Source organism: Heptranchias perlo, chromosome 10 (assembly GCF_035084215.1).
Source record: "Heptranchias perlo isolate sHepPer1 chromosome 10, sHepPer1.hap1, whole genome shotgun sequence".
Taxonomy (NCBI): Eukaryota; Metazoa; Chordata; class Chondrichthyes; order Hexanchiformes; family Hexanchidae; genus Heptranchias; species Heptranchias perlo.
In genome coordinates, this window is record NC_090334.1 from 75,800,530 (window position 1) to 75,824,627 (window position 24,098).

General features: G+C 50.5%; 1 protein-coding gene across 2 annotated transcripts in view; it reads left to right on the forward strand.

Annotated features, from left to right (window-relative positions):
• Positions 1-24,098, forward strand: part of LOC137326704 (neurexin-3-like) — a 1,580,588-nt gene that overhangs the window by 991,816 nt on the left and 564,674 nt on the right. The window lies entirely within an intron of this gene.

The following is a 24,098-nucleotide window of genomic DNA, read 5'->3' on the forward strand; positions in this document are numbered from 1 at the left end:
AATGAAACAAATAAAAACGGGCATTAATATTAGTCAGCTAGCACAATCATTAAAAATGAAAAAAAAACACATCACCTCATGGCAGAGTCAGGGATGGAAATTGAATTCCATTATTCAACCGAATGGGTTTGAACATTATTTGATCTTGGCGAGTCGAGTTTAAAACAATTTAAGTAATTGCTTGGCCTGCTAAGCACCCTGACCCCATAATGCAGTGACCTTTTGAGTCAACGCATTAAGTTCCTGAAGTTTTTTTTTAAAGTTCATTTCTTTCCTATTGATTGTGGATTATCAGTGCTGCTCACACTCAGACAATTACTTGTGACAGTGGGTAGCCATGACAATGATAACCCGTTGCCAAGGGGATGAGAAAAGGCCTATTGAAGCCGGAGGTAGTTGGCAGTGCAGCGATAATCTTCTTGCTCATTTCAGAATTAATTGAAATCGAAATAATATTCAATGTGAGGAAGTAAATGCATTTATTTTTTCTTATGTAATGTGACAAATATACTGGCATGCCTCCTAAATGACATATTTAAAAGACTGTTACTAGCCTTTGTTATATACTTTTTAAACAAGTCCTCTGTAAAGGTAGATGGGGTTATGAAGAGATGCCAAACTTATTTTAATAAATTTGTTAGTGTTTATCATTTAATCCAGTACAGTAGACCTTTGTTTCCTTTTGTTTTATTGTGGGTCTCATTCCTCCACTATCACCCAGCCATCCTTGATCTCACCAGGATCTATATACCTACCTCCTCCAGTCAAAATAACTTGTTACTACATCAAAGGTTATACCTAGCAGGAAAGATTGAACAGGTTGGGGGTCTTTTCCCCAGAAAAGAGAAGGCTAAGGGGTGACCTGATGGATGTCTTTACGATTATGAAAGGGTTTGATAGGGTTGACATAGAGAAGGTGCTCCCACTTGCCGGGGAGACCAGAACTAGGGGGCCATAAATATAAGATAGTCAGTAATAAATCCAATAGGGAATTCAGGAGAAACTTCTTTACCCAGAGAGTGGTTAGAATGTGGAACTCGCTACCATGAGGAGTAGTTGAGGCGACAAGTGTAGATGCATTTAAGAGGAAGCTAGATAAACGCATGAGGGAGAATGGAATAGAAGGATAGGCTGATGGGGTTCAGATGAAGAAGGGTGGGAGGAGGCTTGTGTGGAGCATAAACACCGGCATGGACCCGTTGGGCCGAATGGCCTGTTTCTGTGCTGTAAATTCTATGTAATCAATACAGCCCTTCAGCTTAGGTCAAGTTAGCTGATGTCAACCCGGGCAGCAGCAAAATAAAGGGGCAACCTAATTATTAACCTCAGTGCCCCCTGGGCTAGGGGAAAGAAAAACAATCATCAAGGGTTCCCACCCCTGTTGGCTAACAAGTGACAGTTGGAAGGTGCATGTGTGGACGGGGGTTGGAGGACTGTGACACCACCACAGCCAAATATCACGCCAAGACTCACCAGGGGGAATTTTAACTCCCAGGCCGGGCGGCAACTAGAACAGCTGGCTGACGGAAGTGTCTCCTTAACTTACTGACACCGTGGACTCACCCGTTCTCTTCCTTTGCCAACAAGCAAACCTCTCTTGATAGCAGATTAATCCTTCCCCAAACCCTCCGCGCCCCCCGCCGTCAGATTTTGAGCCATCGGTGTTGGCTAAATATGCACCGCACGTGATACCATGTGATTCAGCAATTCACCTTCCACGGCAGCCTGTGCCAGATTTGGTTGCGATTCATGAGGTACCCTTTGTACAATCAGCACCAGTGAGACCAGGCCCAGATTATGGGGAGTTCTACTCTGCAGAAAGTGAATTCTTCCACTATGGTGGTAATTGAAAGTTCCTTCAAAACGTTCTTTGGCCAGCTCAAGAGTTAAGTCAAGGAATGCAGCTATGTTGGATCGTATGTAATCATTGCAGCCCTTCAGCTCAGGTCCTGGGTTCGATCCGTCTGCGTCAAGTTAGCTGATGTCAGCCCGGGCAGCAGCAAAATAATAGGGGCAACCTATTTACTGACCTCAGTGCCCCCTGGGCCAGGGGAATGGAAAACAATCAACCAGGGATCCCACCCCTGTTGGCTAACAAGTGACTCCAGTTGGAAGGTGCATGTGCGGATGGGGGTTGGAGGACCCCTGCCCACACACGCAGACCCAAATTATGGGGAGTTCTACTCCGTAGAAAGTGAATTCTTACACTCTGGTGGTAATTGAAGTTCCTCCAAAACGTCCTTTGGCCAGCTCAAGAGTTAAGTCAGGAATGCAGCTATGTTGGATTGTTACTGTGAGCCACAGTCCTTCCGCATGCTCAGACCCACATATATCACATAGAACTGCATAGTATTTACAGCACAGAAACAGGCCATTCGGCCCAACAGGTCTATGCCGGTGTTTATGCTCCACATGAGCCTCCTCCCACTCCTCCTCATCTAACCCTAGCAGCATATTCTTCTATTCCTTAGTACTTATTTAGTTTCCCTCTAAATGCATCCGTGCTGTTTGCCTCAGCTTTTCCTTGTGGTAACGAGTTCCACATATATATGAAGAAAAAAGTTAAAGAACTTAACTGGCAATCAATTTTCCTTTGACCGCCATCTCTTTGGCACCGTTGGAAATTTGCGCACTAGAGGGCGAAATGCTGGACTATTTGGATCTGGCCTTGTGATGTTGATCTCTGCTGTTCATTTCTGGTTTCTTGTCAGTCGTTGCCTTGGGGACCAAGGGCAGAGGTCAGTGGTGTGAGTACACAAATCCATTTGTTGTTGAAATTGAACTCCATATTAAAAACCTCAATATCTTCAGCAGGCTCAGCAATGGCAAGTAAACACCCTAAAGGATAAGGTTATAAACTCCAAAAGCATCCCTGTGACACACAAGAAGTAAAAAAAAAAACACCATGGTATCGAGGTGGGTTATAGAATCTTCCTTTGCACTCTGCAATAGAATGATTCCAAAATGGCCACCTCAGATGACCAGAGGCTAAACATGGCGACCTTCAGCTCCAAAAGGAGCCATTTTGGCCATTTTTGCTTCAAGACCGAAGGCAATCGATCCCCTTTGGGAATTCCCCTGGACACACTCTGATCTGCCCGTGGACCCCCCGCCCCCGCCTCCGCCTCTCCCACACCGGAAGATGGCTAGAGGAATAAATTGGGCAGAACTGGGCCCCATACCATTTTCCTGCCCACAATCTGGAGATCTGCTGGGGTTTGGCCTTGGCCCAAACCTGAATTTTGGGCCTTCGAACCCATTACCTCGCTGGGGCTTCATTCCTCCTCAGGCCTTGAAACCCAAACAGTGCTTCACCTAAACAGTGCTTCCTAATTATCCCTCCTTCTCTCCGACCCCTTTGAGCCGTGATGTGGTCCTGCACTATGGACCTCGGCCCTTCACCTAGGTTTCTCAATTCAAAAAACAAAAGATGCGCAGCCCACCTAATTCAGCGAAGTGATGTTTAATCGGAGTTGGGACACCGAGCAGCTAATAAAACATAATTTCTGCAGGGAAGTAATGAAAGGCCTGCAAGAGCAGGCTAACGCAGTGGCTCAGTGAGTGATGTTTAGGTCCAGTGTGGTGCCACGTTGACTAGAGATCCCAGGTTCGATCCCAAGTTCGTGACGAGTTAACTCAAATAAAAACAGAAAAAATGCTGGAAAATACTCAGCAGGTCAGGCAGCGTCTGTGGAGAGAGAAACAGAGTTAACGTTTCAGGTCGACGGCCTTTTGTCAGAACCCAAGAAGTTAGAGATTTTACAGTTTTTGAGCAAGTGCAGTGGCAGAGAAAAAGGGAGGGAAGGAATGAAAAAAAGGGAAGGTCTGTGATGGGATGGAGGGCAGGAGTGATCAAATGACAAAAGGGATGATGGTGCAAGGAAAAAAGGAGGGTGGTAATGGAACAAGTAAAGAAACAAAAGATGGGTCCGGAGGAGCTGTAAATGGCAACAGCAGAACCATTACCCGCTGTCCGAGAAAATGGAAGCAGTGGTTATGATCAGAAGTTGTTGAAATCAGTGTTGAGGCCGGAAGGCTGTAAAATGTCGGATCGAAAGGTGAGAGAGTGTGATAAGCAGATAAGCTGAGTGACACACTGGGCTGATTGCAATTATCCAGAGTGTTCCTCGAGCTGGTGCCCGACACTTGGCCTCAGCATCTCCACGATAAGGAAGGGGAAGAATTAACCAGAGTTCCTACTCCAGATAGATGTCCAATGACCCTCCTTGCTGGAAACGACGTGTGTTTGGACATTGAGTGTGAACAGTATCAGGCTTGACTTTGAGACCCTCCATTGCTGATACTGATTGTCCAGGATCACAGATGGACAAGATACCAGAGGCCAAACTGTGCTCTTTGAACCCTATCCCAGCATGAGTCATCAGCTTCAGGACAGGAAGTGGCCTTAGAGCGGATGCAGAGGAGATTTACTCGAATGGTATCAGGGATGAAAGACTCCTGTTACATGGAGAGACGCGAGAAACTAGGGTTGTTCTCCTCAGAGCAGAGAAGGTGAAGGGAAGAATTGATAGAGGTGTTCAAAATTATGAGGGGGTTTTGATTGAATAAATAAGGAGGAACTGTTTGCAGAAGGGTCAGTAACCAGAGGACACAGATTTAAGGTAATTGGCAAATGAACCAGAGGTGACATGAGGAAAAAAAAATTTTACACAGAGTTGTTATGATCTGGGATGCGCTGCCTGAAAGGGCGGTGGAAGCAGATTCAATCGTAACTTTCAATTGGATAAATACTTGAAGGGGAAAAATTTGCAGGGACTAATTGGATAGCTCTTTCAAAGAGCCGGCACAGGCACGATGGGCTCAATGGCCTCATTCTGTTCTGTATGATTCTAAGTGAGAAGGGGAGAATAATTATTGGGGGGAGGGTGGGAAAGAGTTGCAGGAAAAAAAATAACGGGGGGGGGGGGGGAGGGAGGAAAAGACACTGCATCCACAAATATCAGAATCACAATCTAGCCACTCCCACGTCCATCGGAGTGGAAAAGCAATTTTTTTTATTTGCGTTTGACAGTGTGCGCTGAGAGAGCGTGATAAGCAGATAAGGTGTGTGACACACTGGGCTGATTGCAATTACACTGAGCGACAGTAGTGAGGGAACCGAATGGGGATGGAAATGGCTGACTCGCTGCGGGCCATATCCGTGTCTTCAGCTGCAGAGCAGACAATGAGTGGAGAGACGAGTAAGGAATGTTAAAGGGAGGAAACAGAATCCATCAGGGCTCCCGCTGAGTGCTTGTTGTTTAGCTCTCAGAGAGCATTTTATTACCATTTAAAATCACTGATGTTGCACTTGTATTACAAATGGCACACAGCTCCTCTTCTCCCCAGCTCCACCCAGAAGGTGGTGACTTATGCTGGAGTATGTTGCCCAGAGTGGCTGCAGGCCTCCGTTACATTCCGCCCCTCCCCCCCCCACCAAGTAGCCGTTCTTAACGTGAGGTTCAGCGCGTGGGAGGCGAACGGCTGTATGAGTAGCTGACCGTAATATGTCTGCAGCAGTGAAGAGCTGATCACCGTTGATTCTTCACCTGAGCTGTTCGCACGCACACTTCCCAAAGACGAACCAGGTGGGGGCGGTCACTGGATTGCAATCGGAGCAGCAATCCAGACCGGCCCGATTGAAATCAAGTCCAAGTGATGCATATGTAACCGTGACAGTATTAGTTATCGTTGATAATGAAGGGGAGGGTGGATTTTTCGTCCGAAGACCAGTGGTTCAGGGGAAAATCGAGCTGAGCCATCGGCCCCAGCTGGGTGCAGGGAACACGTAAATGAGTAGGCCCGGGATGCACCCGATATTGGGCGTCAGGCCTCACTTAAATGAGACCAGCGAGCTGCGGACACCAGCCGGGCTTCCCCAGGCAGCTCGCCGGCAAAGAGGCTTGGAATTGATAAAAAAAAGGGAGAAAATAGAATATGAAAGTAAACTAGCAAGGAATATAAAAACGGACCGTAAGAGCTTCTACAGTATGTAAAAAGGAAGAGAGTAGCAAAAGTAAACGTTGGCCCCTTAGAAGCTGAGACAGGAGAAATTATAATGGGGAATCAGGAAATGGCAGATGTGTTAACAAATATTTTGTATCCGTCTTGACAGTAGAAGACACAAAAACATACCAGAAATGGTGGGGAACCAAGGGGTAAATGAGAGTGAGGAACTTAAAGGAATTAATATCGGTAGAGAAAAAGTACTGGACAAACTAATGGGACTAAAAGCTGATAAATCCCCTAGACCTGATGGCCTACATCCCAGGGTTCTAAAAGAGGTGACTGCAGAGATAGTGGATGCATTGGTTGCGATCTTCCAAAATTCCCTAGATTCTAGAACGGTCCCAGTGGATTGGAAGGTAGCAAATGTAACACCGCTATTCAAAAAAGGAGGGAACTACAGGCCGGTTAGCCTGACGTCAGTCGTCAGGAAAATGCTGGAATCCATTATTAAGGAAGTGGTAACAGGGCACTTAGAAAATCATAATATGATTCGGCTGAGTCAGGATGGTTTGATGAAAGAGAAATAGTGTTTGACAAATTTATTACAGTTTTTTGTAACTAGCAGGGTAGATAAAGGGGAACCAGTGGATGTAGTATATTTGAATTTTCAAAAGGCATTCAAAAAGGTGCCACATAAAAGGTTGATACACACGATAAGGGATCAAGGGGTTGGGGGTAATATATTAGCATGGATAGAGGATTGGTTAATGGACAGAAAACAGAGAGTAGGGATGAACAGGTCATTTTCAGGTTGGCAGGTTGTAACTAATGGGGTACTGCAAGGATCAGTGCTTGGACCCCAGCTATTTACAGTGTATATTAAGGACTTAGATGAAGGGACCGAGTGTAATGTATCCAAATTTGCTAACGATGCAAAGCTAGGTGGGAAAGTAAGCTGTGAGGAGGACACAAAGAGTCTGCAAAGGGATATAGACAGGTTAAGTGAGTGGGCAAGAAGGTGGCAGATGGAGTATAATGTGGGGAGATGTGAGGTTATTCACTTTGGTAGGAAGAATAGAAAAACAGAATTTTTTTAAATGGTGAGAAACTATTAAATGTTGGTGTTCAGAGAGATTTGGGTGTCCTCGTATAAGAAATACAAAAAGTTAGCATGCAGGTACAGCAGGCAATTAGGAAGGCAAATGGCATGTTGGCCTTTATTGCAAGGGGGTTGGAGTACAAGAGTAAGGAAGTCTTACTACAATTGTACAGGGCTTTGGTGAGACCTCACCTGGAGTACTATGTACAGTTTTGGTCTCCTTATCTCAGGAAGGATATACTTGCCTCAGAGGGGGTACAATGAAGGTTCACCAGATTGATTCCTGGGATGAAAGGGTTGTCCTATGAGGATAGATTGAGTAAAATGGGCCTATACTGTCAGGAGTTTAGATGTATGAGAGGTGATCTCATTGAAACATATAAGATTCTGAGGGCTTGACAGGGTCGATGCTGAGAGGTTGTTTCCCCTGGCTGGAGAGTCTAGAACTAGGGGGCATAGTCTCAGGATAAGGGATCGGCCATTTAAGACTGAGATGAAGAAGAATTTCCTCACTCAGAGGGTTGTGAATCTTTGGAATTCTTTACTCAGCTCAGTCGTTGAGTATATTCAAGGCTGAGATGGATAGATTTTTGGACTGTAGGGGAATCAAGGGATATGGGGATCGGGCGGGAAAGTGGATTTGAGGTCGAAGATCAGCCATGATCTGATTTACTGGCCGAACAGGCTCGAGGGGCCGTATGGCCTACACCTGCTCCTATTTCTTATGAATTTCGGACCGCTGTTTCGCCGGCAGAAACCCCAGATAAGTGTTTAAAGGGCAAGGGAAGTTGACCAACAGAGGAGTCGAGGTGGGGGGGGGGGCGCGAGGCAGCGATTGGGAGAGGGGTTGAGGCGCGAATTGGAGGGGGATCGAGGCGTCGATGGGAGGGGAGCGAGGCGTCGATGGGAGAGGGATTGAGGCAGTGATCGGGAGGAGGGTCGAGGCGTCGATGGGAGGAGGGTCGAGGCAGTGATCGGGAGGGGAGCGAGGCGTCGATGGGAGGAGGGTCGAGGCCGTGATCGGGAGGAGGGTCGAGGCGTCGATGGGAGGAGGGTCGAGGCCGTGATCGGGAGGAGGGTCGAGGCGTCGATGGGAGGAGGGTCGAGGCGTCGATGGGAGGAGGGTCGAGGCCGTGATCGGGAGGAGGGTCGAGGCCGTGATTGGGAGGAGGGGCGAGGCGTCGATGGGAGAGGGATCGAGGTGGTGATTGGGAGGAGGGTCGAGGTGGTGATTGGGAGGAGGGTCGAGGTGGTGATTGGGAGGAGGGTCGAGGCCGTGATTGGGAGGAGGGTCGAGGCGTCGATGGGAGGAGGGTTGAGGTGGTGATTGGGAGGAGGGTCGAGGTGGTGATTGGGAGGAGGGTCGAGGCGTCGATGGGAGAGGGATCGAGGCAGTGATTGGGAGGAGGGTCGAGGCGTCGATGGGAGAGGGATCGAGGCAGTGATTGGGAGGAGGGTCGAGGCGTCGATGGGAGAGGGATCGAGGCAGTGATTGGGAGGAGGGTCGAGGCGTCGATGGGAGGAGGGTCGAGGTGGTGATTGGGAGGAGGGTCGAGGTGATGATTGGGAGGAGGGTCGAGGTGATGATTGGGAGGAGGGTCGAGGCGTCGATGGGAGGAGGGTCGAGGTGATGATTGGGAGGAGGGTCGAGGTGGTGATTGGGAGGAGGGTCGAGGCGTCGATGGGAGAGGGATCGAGGCAGTGATTGGGAGGAGGGTCGAGGCGTCGATGGGAGAGGGATCGAGGCAGTGATTGGGAGGAGGGTCGAGGCGTCGATGGGAGAGGGATCGAGGCAGTGATTGGGAGGAGGGGCGAGGTGGTGATTGGGAGGAGGGTCGAGGTGGTGATTGGGAGGAGGGTCGAGGTGGTGATTGGGAGGAGGGGCGAGGCGTCGATGGGAGGAGGGTCGAGGTGGTGATTGGGAGGAGGGTCGAGGTGGTGATTGGGAGGAGGGATCGAGGTGGTGATTGGGAGGAGGGTCGAGGTGATGATTGGGAGGAGGGTCGAGGTGGTGATTGGGAGGAGGGTCGAGGCGTCGATGGGAGGAGGGTCGAGGTGGTGATTGGGAGGAGGGTCGAGGCCGTGATTGGGAGGAGGGTCGAGGTGGTGATTGGGAGGAGGGGCGAGGTGGTGATCGGGAGGAGGGTCGAGGTGGTGATTGGGAGGAGGGTCGAGGCCGTGATTGGGAGGAGGGTCGAGGTGGTGATTGGGAGGAGGGGCGAGGTGGTGATTGGGAGGAGGGTCGAGGTGGTGATTGGGAGGAGGGTCGAGGTGATGATTGGGAGGAGGGTCGAGGTGGTGATTGGGAGGAGGGTCGAGGTGGTGATTGGGAGGAGGGTCGAGGTGGTGATTGGGAGGAGGGTCGAGGTGGTGATTGGGAGAGGGATCGAGGTGGTGATCGGGAGGAGGGTCGAGGTGGTGATTGGGAGGAGGGTCGAGGTGGTGATTGGGAGAGGGATCGAGGTGGTGATTGGGAGGAGGGTCGAGGTGGTGATTGGGAGAGGGATCGAGGTGGTGATTGGGAGAGGGATCGAGGTGGTGATTGGTAGGAGGGTCGAGGTGGTGATCGGGAGGAGGGTCGAGGTGGTGATTGGGAGAGGGATCGAGGTGGTGATTGGGAGGAGGGTCGAGGTGGTGATTGGGAGGAGGGTCGAGGTGGTGATTGGGAGGAGGGTCGAGGTGGTGATTGGGAGGAGGGGCGAGGTGGTGATTGGGAGGAGGGTCGAGGTGGTGATTGGGAGGAGGGGCGAGGTGGTGATTGGGAGGAGGGGCGAGGTGGTGATTGGGAGGAGGGTCGAGGTGATGATTGGGAGGAGGGTCGAGGTGGTGATTGGGAGGAGGGGCGAGGTGGTGATTGGGAGGAGGGTCGAGGCGTCGATGGGAGGAGGGTCGAGGCCGTGATTGGGAGGAGGGTCGAGGTGGTGATTGGGAGGAGGGGCGAGGTGGTGATTGGGAGGAGGGGCGAGGTGGTGATTGGGAGGAGGGTCGAGGTGGTGATTGGGAGGAGGGGCGAGGTGGTGATTGGGAGGAGGGTCGAGGTGATGATTGGGAGGAGGGTCGAGGTGGTGATTGGGAGGAGGGTCGAGGCGTCGATGGGAGGAGGGTCGAGGCCGTGATTGGGAGGAGGGTCGAGGTGGTGATTGGGAGGAGGGGCGAGGCAGTGATCGGGAGGAGGGTCGAGGTGGTGATTGGGAGGAGGGTCGAGGCGTCGATGGGAGGAGGGTCGAGGCAGTGATCGGGAGGAGGGTCGAGGTGGTGATTGGGAGGAGGGTCGAGGCATCGATGGGAGGAGGGTCGAGGCGTCGATGGGAGAGGGATCGAGGTGGTGATTGGGAGGAGGGTCGAGGTGGTGATTGGGAGGAGGGTCGAGGTGGTGATTGGGAGGAGGGTCGAGGTGGTGATTGGGAGGAGGGTCGAGGCGTCGATGGGAGAGGGATCGAGGTGGTGATTGGGAGGAGGGTCGAGGTGGTGATTGGGAGGAGGGGCGAGGCGGTGATTGGGAGGAGGGTCGAGGCGTCGATGGGAGGAGGGGCGAGGTGGTGATTGGGAGGAGGGTCGAGGTGGTGATTGGGAGGAGGGTCGAGGTGGTGATTGGGAGGAGGGGCGAGGCGTCGATGGGAGGAGGGGCGAGGTGGTGATTGGGAGGAGGGTCGAGGTGGTGATTGGGAGGAGGGGCGAGGTGGTGATTGGGAGGAGGGTCGAGGCGGTGATTGGGAGGAGGGTCGAGGTGGTGATTGGGAGGAGGGTCGAGGTGGTGATTGGGAGGAGGGTCGAGGTGGTGATTGGGAGGAGGGTCGAGGTGGTGATTGGGAGGAGGGGCGAGGTGGTGATTGGGAGGAGGGGCGAGGTGGTGATTGGGAGGAGGGGCGAGGTGGTGATTGGGAGGAGGGTCGAGGTGGTGATTGGGAGGAGGGTCGAGGTGGTGATTGGGAGGAGGGTCGAGGTGGTGATTGGGAGGAGGGTCGAGGTGGTGATTGGGAGGAGGGTCGAGGTGGTGATTGGGAGCAGGGTCGAGGTGATGATTGGGAGGAGGGTCGAGGTGGTGATTGGGAGGAGGGTCGAGGTGGTGATTGGGAGGAGGGTCGAGGTGGTGATTGGGAGGAGGGTCGAGGTGGTGATTGGGAGGAGGGGCGAGGTGGTGATTGGGAGGAGGGGCGAGGTGGTGATTGGGAGGAGGGTCGAGGTGGTGATTGGGAGGAGGGGCGAGGTGGTGATTGGGAGGAGGGTCGAGGTGGTGATTGGGAGGAGGGTCGAGGTGGTGATTGGGAGGAGGGTCGAGGTGGTGATTGGGAGGAGGGGCGAGGTGGTGATTGGGAGGAGGGGCGAGGTGGTGATTGGGAGGAGGGTCGAGGTGGTGATTGGGAGGAGGGTCGAGGTGGTGATTGGCAGTGGTTCATGGTTTTAACCTGGAAGAGGGAGGAGCTCTGTGATTTAACTGATTTGGGAGCACTGGATGCTGACACTGGGAACTGAAATGTAAAGTGTTCGATTCCACACTAACATCTCTCTCAATATGATGAGCACAAAATTCATAAAAGAAAAGTATCAAAAACATCACATCAGTTGGAACCCTTCGCCTTTTGATTTAATTTTTCGAAGTTTTGGTGGGATGAAATGCCTGAGTTATACACAGCAGAGCCACAGACCACAACAGTGACATTATTAATAAGAAAAGATCACACTGCTACAACAATCAAATATTTAGTCTAACTTTCCTGACAGTCCATGGTTGTGCAGTGTACATTGGCTGGTTCAATGTGCCTCTATCTTCCAATTCCTCATCTCTGGATATACAAACTGTCAGCCTATTGAGGACTCTAACTGCATACAGGCCAAGGTAGTGTCAAATGTTCACTTGTAGTTTCAAAGCTGCTGATAGTTTTGGGCTGGATTTTGCTGTGAGCACCAGCCATTCCTCAGACTTGCACTTGCCCGTAGACTTTCTAAGAGCTTTTCCTGAAAATTAGAGATCCAAACAGCGTGGTGCCCTCTGCATTCTGTGCTCTTTCTCTCTTTGTGCCTTTCTGTTCTCGCCCGTGCCAATGGGAACAATGTCTCCCCATCTACTCTGTCAAAATTCCATATAATTTTGAACACCTGTATCAGATCTCCCCTTAACCTTCTCTGCTCCAAGGAGAACAATCCCAGCTTCTCCAGTCTCTCCGCATAACTGAAATCCCTCATCCCTGGTACCATTCTGGTAAATCTCCTCTGCACCCTCTCCAAATACGTATGAACTATTTACTTTATCCCTCTTTATGGTACAGTTTTCTCCTGCTGTCAGATTGTCTCCTTGTCACGTGTCATTCTTTAAGTGAGATGGTGGGCTGACCAGCTCCTCCATGACTCCTCTGTAGCCCAGCCTTCAAGAGGTTATGTCAGAGCAACCTGGGCTACCTTCCCCAGACTGCTCCGACATAACCACCAAAAGATAAGTTACAACTGGGCAGCAGCAAAAACCTGCGAGCAGGTTACTCCCTCTCCAGCTCGTGTGAAGAATGGCATGTGCCCAACAGTAAGAGAAAATAAAACCCTGCTGGCAAGGGTGGTGTGCGGGGGGAGGGGAGTTCCTGTATGCATCAGTGTGTGTGTGGGTTGGTGGGTGTGTGGGTGTGGGGTGGGTAGGGGTGTGGGGTGGGTGTGTGGGTGTGGGTGTGTGTGTGGGTCGGTGGGTGGGTGGGTAGGGGTGTGGGTGTGGGGTGGGTGTGTGGGCTGGTGGGTGGGTGGGTAAGGGTGTGGGTGTGGGGTGTGTGTGTGGGCTGGTGGGTGGGTGGGTAGGGGTGTGGGTGTGGGGTGTGTGTGTGGGCTGGTGGGTGGGTGGGTAGGGGTGTGGGTGTGGGGTGTGTGTGTGTGTGTCGGTGGGTCTGTGCGTAGGGGTGTGAGTGTAGGGGTGGGTGTGTGGGTGTGGGGTGGGTAGGGGTGTGGGGTGGGTGTGTGGGCTGGTGGGTGGGTGGGTAGGGGTGTGGGTGTGGGGTGTGTGTGTGGGCTGGTGGGTGGGTGGGTAGGGGTGTGGGTGTGGGGTGTGTGTGTGTGTGTCGGTGGGTCTGTGCGTAGGGGTGTGAGTGTAGGGGTGGGTGTGTGGGTGTGGGGTGGGTAGGGGTGTGGGGTGGGTGTGTGGTGGTGGGTGTGGGTGTGTGGGTCGGTGGGTGGGTGGGTAGGGGTGTGGGTGTGGGGTGGGTGTGTGGGCTGGTGGGTGGGTGGTTGGGGTGTGGGTGTGGGGTGGGTGTGTGGGCTGGTGGGTGGGTGGGCAGGGGTGTGGGGTGGGTGTGTGGGTTGGTGGGTGTGGGGGTGGGGTGAATGTGTGTGGGGTGAGGGGGTGAGGGTGGGTGTGTGTGTGGGGTGCGTGTGTGTGTGTGTGGTTGAGTGTGTGGGTGTGTGTGTGTGGTTGAGTGTGTGGGTGTGTGTGTGTGGTGTGAGTATGTGTGTGTGTGGGGTGCGTGTGTGTGTGTGTGGTTGAGTGTGTGGGTGTGTGTGTGTGGTGTGAGTGTGTGTGTGTGTGGGGTGTGTGTGGGTGGGGTGTGTGTGGGGTTGAGTGTGTGTGGGTGAGTGGATGGTTTTGGGTGTGTGTGGTTGGGTGTGTGTGTGGGGTGAGTGTGTGTGTGTGGGGTGAGTGGGTGTGGGTGTGTGTTGGGTGAGTGTGTGGGTGTGTGTGTGGGGTGTGTGTGTGTGTGGGGTGTGTGTGGGGTGAGTGTGTGGGTGTGTGTTGGGTGAGTGTGTGGGTGTGTGTGTGGGGTGTGTGTGTGTGTGGGGTGTGTGTGGGGTGTGTGTGGGGTGAGTGTGTGGGTGTGTGTGTGGGTGTGTGTGTGGGTGTGTGATTGTGTGTGTGTGTGGGGTGTGTGTGTGGGTGTGTGTGTGGGTGTGTGATTGGGTGTGTGTGTGGGGTGTGTGTGTGGGTGTGTGTGTGGGTGTGTGATTGGGTGTGTGTGTGGGGTGTGTGTGTGTGTGGGGTGTGTGTGGGGTGAGTGTGTGGGTGTGTGATTGGGTGTGTGTGTGGGGTGTGTGTGTGGGTGTGTGTGTGTGGGGTGAGTGTGTGGGTGTGTGATTGGGTGTGGGTGTGTGTTGGGTGTGAGTGTGGGGTGAGTGTGTGGGTGTGTGATTGGGTGTGTGTGTGGGGTGTGTGTGTGTGTGGGGTGAGTGTGTGGGGTGTGTGTGTGGGGTGAGTGTGTGGGGTGAGTGTGTGGGTGTGTGTGTGGGTGTGTGTGTGGGTGTGTGTGTGGGTGTGTGTGTGTGGGGTGAGTGTGTGGGTGTGTGTGATTGGGTGTGTGTGTGGGGTGTGCATGCGTGAGAAAGGAGTGAGATAAAAACCAGAAAATTTCTCGAGATACGCAGCTGGTTTATCAGCACTTGTGAAGAGAACAGACGGGTTAATGTTTCCAATGAAGGATTGATGGGCGAGAAAATGAACCTGCCTTTTCTCTTCACAGAACCTCTGGACCTGTTGTGTGTTTTCAGCATTTACTGTTCTTATTTTAAATTCCCACCGCCTGTTTTTTAATATATTAGTGGGAATAAAAAAAGAGGGAGCGACAGAAGGAGAATGAGATAGAAACCTGGGAGAGAGATAGCAAGTGAGAGAAGGAAGTAACAGCACATCCCATAGCGACCAAACAAGAGAAATTAAAAGTAAAGACAGAAAATGCTGGTAATATTCAGCCGGTCAGGCAGCATCTGTGGAGAGAGAAACAGAGTTAATGTTCGACCTGAAACATTGGGCTCAATATTGCCAGGGCTGCAGGTTCGCGGCGGGGGCGCGATGCGCCCGGTGAAATCAGTCTGCCCCCCGCGCGATTGCAGCCTAATTGGATCCACTTACCTCTTGTTCCGGGTTCCCCACTGATGATCTGCGCGGCGGGCGGGCTGCGCATGCGCAGTCAGGTCTGTCAGCTGGAGGAGCTCTATTTAAAGGGGCAGTCCTCCACTGACAGATGCTGCAAGAAATAGGAAAAATTACAGCATGGAGCAGCCCAGGGGGAAGGCTGCTCCCTGTTTAATGATGCCTCACTCCAGGTATCATTAGATGGGGTGAGGGGGAGGACAGAGATCTTCCCCCCCGGCGGGCGGGAGGAAGCGGCCTGCCTCTGCCACCAAGAAGGCCTGGCTCGAGGTGGCAGAGGAGATCACCTGCACCACCAACATATCGCCCACCTGCATACAGTGCAGGAGGCGCTGCAATGACCTCAGTAGGTCAGCCAAAGTGAGTACACTTACTCTTTCCCCTACGCTCCATCTGCCACATCACTGTCCCCACCCCACATCTCCTTCTGCACTGCCAACACTACTCTATCACATCACTCCTCACACCCACTCAAAGCTCATCCTCATCTTACCTGCACTTACTCACTCGCCAGTACTCATCCCACCACTACCACTCAACCCAATCCTCATACAATCTCATGGCTCTATCTCATACTCACCCTCTCGTGCATCTCTTTCACGGTCAGCCTCACTCAACCTGCCACTACCTGTGCTGCAGCCACAGGGCATGCATCACATATGTGCAGTAGGAAGCGTAAGGCAAACGTGTTGTGAGCATGAAGGGGATGCACAAGGGTGTTTGAGGGTTTGTCATGGTTTTTACTTATATTTGATTTCTGACCAACTCACATTACACATTATATTGGCACCACTACTGCCACGTCTTCGCGAATCTTGTCTGGTTTGTGCAATAATGCCCGTTCCTGAGGATCACAATGAAGACCCACACCCGATGCCACCCATTGTGTCACTGCAGAGTGGGTGTAGGTGTATTTGCAGGGCTCTTTTGTGCAGACGACTGAGAGATGTCGGCGATGTCCCCGGTTGCACCCTGGAAGGATGTGGAGGTGAAGTTGCTGAGGGCAGTGGTGACTTTGACAGCGACAGGTAAGAAGATGGTGCTCGGGCCAGCCAGGAGCAGCTCGGCATGAAGGAGGCTGCAGATGTCCACGACTACATGCCGAGTGACTCTGAGCCTCCGTGTGCACTGCTGCTCAGAGAGGTCCAGGAAGCTGAGCCTCGGTCTGTGGACCCTGTGGCGAGGATAGTGCCCTCTGCGACGCATCTCTCTCTGCGGTAGCCCTCCCTCCTGCTGTACAGGTGGATGTGTCACAGCACTGTGTTGTGGAGCTCCACGTGTCAGAGGTGGACGGCTTGGCCGGCGAGGCTGGTGATGCTGTTCGCCCTCCGAGGAGGTCATGACTGCAGCTACGGCGGCCCCCATCCGGAAGATGCACATCTGAGGGGGTCCGCAAGGTAGGTACATGTCTCTGGACCCCGGAGTAAGTGTGCAAGTTGGTGACTTTGACTGTCAGGAGGAGGGTGGTGGAGGCCAAACTTTGTCCCAAGTGACAGAGTGGCCTCCTGCAATGAGTGAGGGTCTCCCCCCGCCCCCCCGCCACCTGTCAAATGGACCTTTGCAGCTGCCACAGGCTGATGGCTGCAACACGTCCATTTGAACTGGGAGTGTTTCCCCCAGTACGGGAAACAGTCCCAGTTGTTTGTAAAACCCCACCCCTCCTGACATATCTCCTTAATCAGGTCTGTTAATGACCTGAAATAGCAGAATAAATACTCTCAAGTGGCACCCCGCTGGCTTTAATTGCCTGCGGGAGTCCCACATGCGGGGGCTGCGCGCGCACGTCAGCGCGTCTGTGGGGAACCCGGAAGTGGGCGGGTTGGAGCCGGGCTCCCGACCCGCCCTGGGAATCCCCGATTTTCGGAGGCCTCCCGCCAGGAACGCACCCGATAGCGGGTGCTAATATCGGGCCCATTAACTCTGTTTCTCTCTCCACAGATGTTGCCTGACTTGCTGAGTATTGCCAGCATTTTCCGTTTTTATTTCAGATTTCCAGCATCTGCAGTATTTTGCATTCGGAAGAGAAATTAAGTGTTGGAACAGGGGATAAAAGTAAATTGTTCATAAATAGAGAAAAATGTGAACACCCACAATTGATTTAACAGGTTACATCGAATGGCTGCACTTACATAGAGAGGGTGGGAGAGATATTAGGAGAGAAAGAGAGTGAAAGAAAGGGATTGAAAGAGTGGGAACGAGACAGAAGAAAAGAGAAAACGATTGGGAAAGAGATGGTGAGTGAGAAATCGGCATGTACAGGACCCAGTGAGACCAGGAGAGAGAGCAAAATGAAAGTGGACTGAGGCTACAAATGAGTTGAATTCAGATACCGCAAAGGAATGTGACATAATCCTATCAGCGACCTGGTATGAATGCAGTGGAGTACATCAGTGAAAGTAAAGGTCACCGCAGATAACAACGACGTATTATTCAGTGTTGTATTTTATTATTTAGTAGAATAGAGCAGCACTGGTTTTAGTTACAGACTTCCAGTAGCTTGAAGGGAGGGCACTGGTAATTAGGTGCAAAGTGATGAATGAACGAAAAAGTGGATGGAGAAGGGGGAAGACAGTGAAAACAAATGAGAGGCTAATGGCAGGGATAACTAAATGGTGTTCTTTGCTTGGCAGCAATATAACGTTTTTACTGACACCAGATCCACACGCTGAAGCAGTTTTTCAATTAGGTGTCGAGTAATTGATTAGCTTAGGCTGAGGGAATGTAATGCTTTTGATGAAAACATCTTGTTTGGGCACAAGCTGCAATTAGACAAACACAAAGTGAGATTTGCTGTGTCGGTGCTGTGTCCTGATCATTACCGTGGTATAAAATGAGCCTCTGCTGAGAGCTTTCCTTTCATCCATGGGGAGGCACTCTCTGCGAAAACACGTCACTTGGAAAAAGCACAGGCAGTTCTGCCTGTTTCTTTATCAGATAAAGAAATGGGTTTTAGAAGAGCATGTTAAAACGGACTCGGCTATTCCAGTGCTCTCACCTTCCTCCCTCCGTGGACTTCAGCTCATCCAAAACTCTGCTGCCCAGTATCCTAACTCACGCCAAGTCCCGTTCACCCATCGCCCCCTGTGCTCGCTGACCTATATCAGCTCCCAGTCCGGCAACACCGCGATTTTAAAATTCTCATCCTTGTGTTCAAACCCCTCCACGGCCTGGCCCCTCCCTATCTCTGTAACCTCCTCCAGGCCTACAACCCTCCGAAAACTCTGCGCTCCTTCAATTCTGGCCGCTTGCACATCTCCGATTTTCATCGCTCCACTATTGTGCCTTCAGCTGCCTAGGCCCTAAGCTCTGGAATTCCCTCCCTAAACCTCTCCGCCTCTCTACCCTCCTTTAAGACGCTCCTTAAAACCTACCTCTTTGACCAAGCTTTTGGTCACCTGTCCTAATATCTCCTTATGTGGCTCGGTGTCACATTTTGTCTGATAACGCCATAGGACGCTATATAAATGCAAGTTGTTGGAAACATAGAACAAAGGCAGAGGCAGACGAGAGAATACAACTTACTGCTTGTAAATGGTTTATAGTCTTTCCCATGTTTTGATTGATTAACTCATGATCCGTAGAGTTGAAACATGGAATCATGAACACCGTAATATAATGAACTGTGTGTTACTATGGAAAACATTACGGCCAAGCACAATCCTTTCTGCACATGTGCCTGAGGTCACTGGACAAGACCAGGGACCCAGGCAGATATTAGACTCACCCTAGCTAAACATTGCTGGGGCTCATTATAGGGTCCAAGTTCCCTGTGTCTTTTCTGAAAGTCAGCACCTCTGTCAGTGCAGCACTCCCTCAGTACTGCAGCATCAGCCTATATTTTGTGCTCAAGTCTCTGGAGTGGGACTTGAACCTATGACTGACTAACTCAGAGGCAAGTGTGCTACCCACTGAGCCACAGCTGACACCTAATGTAGGGCACAATTGCACAATGAATGATGTTTTTACATATAAGTGAAAATTCTTTCTTACCCATTGAGCCATGAGAAAAGCCCCACCTGAGTCACTTGGGGTTAGAAAGATGCTATTTAATTCATTACTTTGGAATATTTTAGAATGCTGTCGGAGTTTCTGATAGGTAATGCAAATTTTTTAGAAGTTATGAGCATCATTAGCACAGTTCCATTTTTACCCCTGAATTCTGTTGCCCCATATGATTTCATAATTGTTCTATGCAAGAGTAGCGATTCAACATAGCATCATAGAATGATACAGCAGAGAAGAAGGCCGTTCGGCCCATCATGCATGTGCCGGCTCTTTGAAAGAGCTATCCAAATAGTGCGACTCTTTCCCCATAGCTGTACATGAACAATTAAATGAATCATGAGAATTAACAGGTTAATGGAACGATAATATATTATTATCACCTGCTATTAAACCCAAAATTGCTTCTCAGCAACTTCGATATCCCATCCCTACACATTATCCAGAAGCCACCTGCTTCTATACATAGTGCAACTATACCCAAAAAACTATATCGCCATTATATATTTGTGTATGTCATGTGACTGTATATGTACCATGACCCATCAGGCACTTAAAATGATTGCGTGTGAATGTCTTAAGAACTATTTCCATTGGCAGGAGAGTCGGTAACCAGAGGACACAGATTTAAGGTAATTTGCAAAAGAACTAGAGGTGAGATGAGGAGAACTTATTTTACGCAGGGAATTGGATAAATACTTGAAAAGGAGAACATTGCAGGGCTATGGGGAAAGAGCAGGGGAGTGGGACTAATTGGATAGCTCTTTCAAAGAGCCAGCACAGGCACGATGGACTGAATGACCTCCTTCTGAGCTGTATGATTCTATGATTTTTAAGGTAACCTGATACCAGGTGACCTTTGTAGATATCAGGAAAAAAAATCTTTAAAAATTATCGATGACAGAGAGGGCTCAAGGTTCAGATTACATCTTTTGAATATGAGCTCAGTTTCATTTCTGGTTTATGGTACTATTGGAATCTCTGGATTAATTTACAGCCTTATTACTCATTCCCAGCCATTCACTGCTATCCCTGACACACCCGTTATTAGCACTTGGGATCTGGAGCATCTCTCCAATGCTCTTTTTTCCCATGGAGATGTAGTTTCAATGAGACTGAAGAAAACTGGAATTATTGGAACTTCCTCAAAGTTGTGAATGAATTTTTTTTTCATCCAATGTGTACAAGATGTCAGAAATAGACGACGTGTCAGACTGTTCAGGTTATTAAGTGGAACGTTGCAAATACCCAGTGACTGGTAAATGTTTGGGAACTCCTTTCAGATGCTAATTAACACTTACACATCGGATACGGTTTCTGAGGAACAGGCAGAAGGTGTTTGTTTTATGAAGGACTCTCGACAGTGACTCATAGTTTCGCAGCAAGCATCTTCGTTAGAAGGAAACTTTCATTTACTTTCTCCTAAAGATATGTAGATCATGGGCAATACAATAGAAGCAACGTAATCCAATCCCAGCGATAGAAAAAGCAGAGGACAAACCTCCCTGGAGACCGCTCCCGTAATCTTCCTAATGTATGACTGGATTCCGGAATCCTGCAGTGACGTTATATTCCAGAACTCTGGTGATCTTATGGTCTAGCTTCAGGGTTCGAGAACCCTGTGGTCATTGCTTGTCCACATCCCCTGGATTCTAGAGCATCACATTGATTGCGTGTTCTCAAACCCCACAATCGACATGCCTTCTGGGTTCGAGAACCTAGTGATTGTTATTACTGTGTGTGCTCTACTTCAGGAAAACAGGAATTGTTATTCCTTAGATTCGTTACGATGGATTAGTGACAACTAACCTTGCCCTCTGGCGCCCCTCACCTCCCACCGCCACAGAAACAAACACCTCCAGACCCAACTTCTCCAACGTCTCCTTGCACCCTGAAATCCACCCGACGTAAACTTCAATTCATCCAAAACTCCACCAAATGTACATTATCCCACACTAAATCCCACTCACACAACGCCCCCACAGGACCTTCATGTCCTGACTGCGTCCTGTTTCTGCAGCCTCCTCCAGCCCTACCTTATCAGTTCACATCCTCCATTCAGACCACAAGGCATCGGACACGACAACAGCAAACCAAGCCCAGTCGACCCTGCAAAGTCCTCCTCACTAACATCTGGGGACTTGTGCCAAAATTGGGAGAGCTGTCCCACAGACCAGTCAAGCAACAGCCTGACAGAGCCATACTCACAGAATCATACCTTTCAGCCAACGTCCCAGACTCTTCCATCACCATCCCTGGGTATGTCCTGTCCCACCGGCAGGACAGACCCACCAGAGGTGGCGGTACAGTGATATACAGTCAGGAGGGAGTGGCCCTGGGAGTCCTCAACATTGACTCCGGACCCCATGAAATCTCATGGCATCAGGTCAAACATGGGCAAGGAAACCTCCTGCTGATTACCACCTACCGTCCTCCCTCAGCTGATGAATCAGTCCTCCTCCATGTTGAGCACCACTTGGAGGAAGCACTGAAGGTAGCAAGGGCACAAAATGTGCTCTGGGTGGGGGACTTCAATGTCCATCACCAAGAGTGGCTCGGTAGCACCACAACTGATTGAGCTGGCCGAGTCCTGAAGGACATAGCTGCCAGACTGGGCCTGCGGCAGGTGGTGAGCGAACCAACATGAGGGAAAAACCTACTTGACCTCGTCCTCACCAATCTACCTGTCGCAAATGCATCTGTCCATGACAGTATTGGTAGGAGTGACCACCGCACAGTTCTCGTGGAGATTAAGTCCCGCCTTCGCACTGAGGAAATCATCCAACGTGTTGTGTGGCACTACCACCGTGCTAAATGGGATATATTCAGAACAGATCTAGCAGCTCAAAACTGGGCAACCATGAGGCAGTGTAGGCCATCAGCAGCAGCAGATTTGTATTCCAGCACAATCTGTAACCTCATGGCCCAGCATATTCCTCACTCTATCATCACCAACAAGCCAGGGGATCAACCCTGTTTCAATGAGGAGTGTAGAAGAGCATGCCATGAGCAGCACCAGGCATACCGAAAAATGAGGTGCCAACCTGGTGAAGCTACAACTCAGGACAACATGCATGCTAAACAGTGGAAGCAACATGCTATGGACAGAGCTAAGCGATTCCACAACCAATGGATCAGATCAAAGCTCTGCAGTCCTGCCACATCCAGTCATGAATGGTGGTGGACAGTTAAACAACTAACGGGAGAAGGAGGCTGTGTAAACATCCCCATCCTCAATGATGGCAGAGTCCAATGAGTGCAAAAGACAAGGCTGAAGCGTTTGCAACCATCTTCAGCCAGAAGTGCGGAGTGGATGATCCATCTCGGCCTCCTCCCGATATCCCCACCATCAGAGAAGCCAGTCTTCAGCCAATTCGATTCACTCCACGTGATATCAATAAACGGCTGAGTGCACTGGATACAGTAAAGGCTATGGGCCCCGACAACATCCCGGCTGTAGTGCTGAAGACTTGTGCTCCAGAACAAGCCGCGCCTCTAGCCAAACTGTTCCAGTACAGCTACAACACTGGCATCTACCCGACAATGTGGAAAATTGCCCAGGTATGTCCTGTCCACAAAAAGCAGGACAAATCCAATCCGGCCAATTACCGCCCCATCAGTCTACTCTCAATCATCAGCAAAGTGATGGAAGGTGTCGTCGACAGTGCTATCAAGTGGCACTTACTCACCAATAACCTGTTCGCCGATGCTCAGTTTGGGTTCCGTCAGGATCACTCAGCTCCAGAACTCATTACAGCCTTGGTCCAAACATGGACAAAAGAGCTGAATTCCAGAGGTGAGATGAGAGTAACTGCCCTTGACATCAAGGCAGCATTTGACTGAATGTGGCACCAAGGAGTCCTAGTAAAATTGAAGTCAATGGGAATCAGGGGGAAAACTCTCCAGTGGCTGGATTCATACCTAGCACAAAGGAAGATGGTAGTGGTTGTTGGAGGCCAATCATCTCAGCTCCAGGACATAGCTGCAGGAGTTCCTCAGGGCAGTGTCCTTGGCCCAACCATCTTCAGCTGCTTCATCAATGACCTTCCCTCCATCATAAGGTCAGAAATGGGGATGTTCGCTGATGATTGCACAGTGTTCAGTGCCATTCGCAACCCTTCAGATAATGAAGCAATCCATGCCCGCATGCAGCAAGACCTGGACAACATCCAGGCTTGGGCTGATAAGCGGCAAGTAACATTCATGCCAGCCAAGTGCCAGGCAATGACCATCTCCAACAAGAGAGAATCTAACCATCTCCCCTTGACATTCAATGGCATTACCATCGCCGAATCCCCCACCATCAACATCCTGGGGGTCACCATTGTCTAGAAACTTAATTGGACCAGCCACATAAATACTGTGGCTACAAGAGCAGGTCAGAGGCTGGGTATTCTGCGGCGAGTGACTCACCTCCTGACTCCCCAGAGCCTTTCCACCATCTACAAGGCACAAGTCAGGAGTGTGATGGAATACTCTCCACTTGCCTGGATGAGTGCAGCTCCAACAACACTCAATAAGCTCGACACCATCCAGGACAAAGCATCCCACTTGATTGGCACCCCATCCACCACCCTAAACATATCCAATAGCCCCGGGCACAGGAATAGGAAGACCTTCTCCTTTACCTCTAATGGCATGCTTTTATTGCGTTCTCCCAGTACAGCTGGACTGCCAATGTTCCACATTTTCCCCATTTAGTAGAAGTTTGAGATGAATATATGTATGTGGAAAGAATGGAGAAACTAAGTGACTGAGGGAGATGTTATATAAAATAGTAAACGGTACAGAAGAAGTAAGAGAGACTTGTGTTTACATCGCTTCTCATCACATCCCTTGGAAATACCTCAGAAGTGCTTTACGTACAGTGAATTACTTCTGGTGTGCAGGGACTGTTGCATTGTAGGCAGGCGTGGCCACCATACTGCACACAGAAAGATCCCATAAACAGCAATGAGATGGCCGACCAGTTAATTTGCTTTTGGGAATGTGTTGTTGACGGTGGTGGTGTACTCCCGGGTATAATCACAAAAGTAGGAAGAGAGAACAAGGGTTGAAGGGAAATTTAGGATTAATGTCAGGATATTCTTCATGCGAAGAGCAATCAATGATTGGAAGAGACTTTTAGGTCAAGTAGTGGAAGCAGAAACCTTAGAATTGTTCAAAAGAGACGATGGTGGGGAGAACTGTAGGCTTTCTAGTCTGATGAACTAA